Source organism: Aethalodelphis obliquidens, unplaced genomic scaffold, assembly GCF_003676395.1.
Source record: "Aethalodelphis obliquidens isolate GAN/ISIS:26980383/991018 unplaced genomic scaffold, ASM367639v1 scaffold6, whole genome shotgun sequence".
Taxonomy (NCBI): Eukaryota; Metazoa; Chordata; class Mammalia; order Artiodactyla; family Delphinidae; genus Aethalodelphis; species Aethalodelphis obliquidens.
This window is the reverse complement of record NW_020837950.1, coordinates 68533620-68536380: the sequence shown is the minus strand read 5'-3', so window position 1 is coordinate 68536380 and position 2761 is coordinate 68533620. Positions and strand designations below refer to the sequence as shown.

The 2761-nt window shown below is 42.8% G+C and overlaps 1 pseudogene; it reads left to right on the top strand.

Annotated features, from left to right (window-relative positions):
* The first annotated feature begins 696 nt into the window (after nucleotides 1-696).
* LOC113619283 (uncharacterized) lies at nucleotides 697-1504 on the top strand (annotated as a pseudogene).
* Nucleotides 1505-2761: the final 1257 nt, after the last annotated feature.

The following is a 2761-nucleotide window of genomic DNA, read 5'->3' as shown; positions in this document are numbered from 1 at the left end:
ATTTGGCCCAACCAAAAAAGAGAGTCAGTGCTTAGTGTGCTTCTTTGGCTTTTGGAGGCAACATATTCCTGCTTTAAGTACGCTAGTCCAGTCCATTACCGAGTGGCCTGAACAGCTGCTGCTTTAGAGTCCAGAAGGAAGGAAGGCTCTGTGACTGGGGCAAGCTTCCATGGATGGGCCACTTGGGGCAGATGCAAGGGTGTGTGTGAGTGGCAGATTGAGATGCTGCATGGAGGCTTTGACAGGCCCTTACAGCTGAATCACAGAGAATACTCAGGATTTTGGAGAAAAGTGCTGTCATCCTCTGCAGATAATGACTCTCCTTTTGAGAAACGCCTCTTGACCTGCTCCTGGGCCTTAGTAGAGACTGAATGCTTAAGCTTTTGCCACCAAGCTACAACGCAACCTGAGCTGCCCATCAGGAACTGAGTATTTTCTGACCCACCAAGCCATGAAGTTGGGCATTCTGGGCAGCACTCTGGTTTCAAATAAAAGTGATACCTATGATATTGAACTAGAGCAAGTCCTGAAGACACAAGCAAGTTACACGAGGGGGCTGTGCAATGCACATAGTCCCCACTCCTGCCTCATTAGCTTCTCTTTCTCAGCCCACACCTATGGCCTGGGTAGTTTCCCATAATTAGTCGACTGAGCAAGAGAAAACTCAGGAATGTTTTACAGAGGGTCCTGCATGGCATGCAGGCAGCTGCAGCGCTCCAAGCCCTTCCTGAGACATTGCTGAAGGACAGTGGTGAAGGGAAATCTTCCCAGTTGACGGAGCTTGAAGCAGTGCACCTTGCTGTGCGTTTTGCTTGGAAGGAACAAGTGCCAGAGGTACGAGTATATATTGATTTATGGGCTGTGGCCAAAGATCTGGCTGACTAGTCAAAGACTAGGAAGGAATGTTATAGCAAAATTGGTGACAGGAAGGTGCTGGGAAGAGAAACGCACATGGACTTGCTGAAAGGGCAAAGGTTATGAACATATTTATTTCCCATGTGAATGTTCATCAAAAGGTGACCTCTGCAGAGGAGGATTTTAATAATCAAGTGGATAGGATGACGTATCAGCAGATACCAATTAGCCTCTTTTCTCAGCCACTCCTGCTATTGCTGGAATTTATGAACAGAGTGGGCATGGTGACAGGGATGGAGGTGATTCATGGGCTTGGCAACATGGACTTCAATTCACCAAAAGGAACTGGCTACCGCTACTGCTGGGTGCCCAATGCCAGCAGTACAGACTAACAGTGACTCCCTAATATGGCACTATTTCCCAGGGTGATCAGTCGGCTACCTGTTGGCAGATTGATTATATCGAACCATTTCTCTCATGGAAGGGGCAGCACTGTGTTCTGCATGACACTTATTCTGAATACGGATTTACCTGTCTTGCACAAAATGCTTCTGTCGAAACTATTTGTGGACTCACAGAATGCCTATCCACCATTGCAGTATTCCAGATAGCATTGTTTCTGATCAATGAAGTAATGATCACTTCTTAAGCAGCAAATTAAGTTTAGCAATGGGTCCATGTTCATTGAATTTACCAGTTGTACCATGTCCCTCATCATCAAGTATAAGTTGACTTGACCGAATAGAGCTACAGTCTTTTGAAGATTCAGTTACAGTATCAGCCAAGTGGTTATACCTTGCAGGGTTGTGGCAATCTCCACCTTGGGGCTGTATAGCCTCTAAATTAATGACAGCACACACAGTGTGCTCTTTTTTTCCATAGCCAGTATTCATGTCTAGGAATCAAGGGGTGGAAATGAGAGTGGCACCACTCACTACTGCCATTAGCAAAATCCTTCCTTTCTGTCCCTGTGACTTTACACTCTGCTGGTTTAGATGTCTTAGCCCAAAGGGAGAAATGCTTCCACCATGAGGCACAACAATGACCCCATTGAACTATAAGTTAAGAGTGTCATGGTCCATTTTGGTCTCCTCATATCTCTGAATCAACAAGCAAAGAAAGGAGTTCTGTACTGACAGGAGTGATTGATCCTGACCACCAAGGGGAGATTGGTTTGCACAATTTTAATTTCCACTATACAATGGAGGTAAGAAAGAATATGGCTGGAATACAGGAGATCACTAACTTATTTTCTAGTATTGCCAGTCTCGTGATTAAATTAATGGAAAATTGCATCAACCCAACTAAGGTAAGACTGCTAATGGCCCAGGCACTTCAGGAATTAACATTTAGGTCACCTCAACAAGCAAAGAGCCATGGCCACCTGATGTACTGGAATGATAGTAGAAATGTGGTTATAAATATTAGCTATAACCTTGTGACTAGTTGCAGAAATGAGAACTGTAATATCTTTAATCATTTATTCCTTATTTTGCTTGAATGTGTTTGTATATAGATAGATAGAGATATATTAAGCATTTTTTCTCTTTTCCTTCCCATTCATTTTTTTATCATCTAACATAAGATGTATTAGTAATAGTTAACTTTACATCACAGTATTTAAGATACAGGATATCAAAAGAGAAGAGTAAAAATTACCTATTGACTGTGCATCTTCCTCCAGGGAAATGGTTATTGCATTTTCGGTAGTGCACAGGATAGCTGTATCATGGTAGCTGGAAAATAGGACTTTGTTACTGTTTTTATCTGGAGGGTAAACATACTTCAAGGAGATGTGTAGGGGTGTCAAGTTGATATGTGTTGGACTTTAATGGTCAGTTTTATGTGTTAATTTGGCTAGGCTAAGATACCCAGTTATTCAGTCAAACTAATCTAGATATTGCTG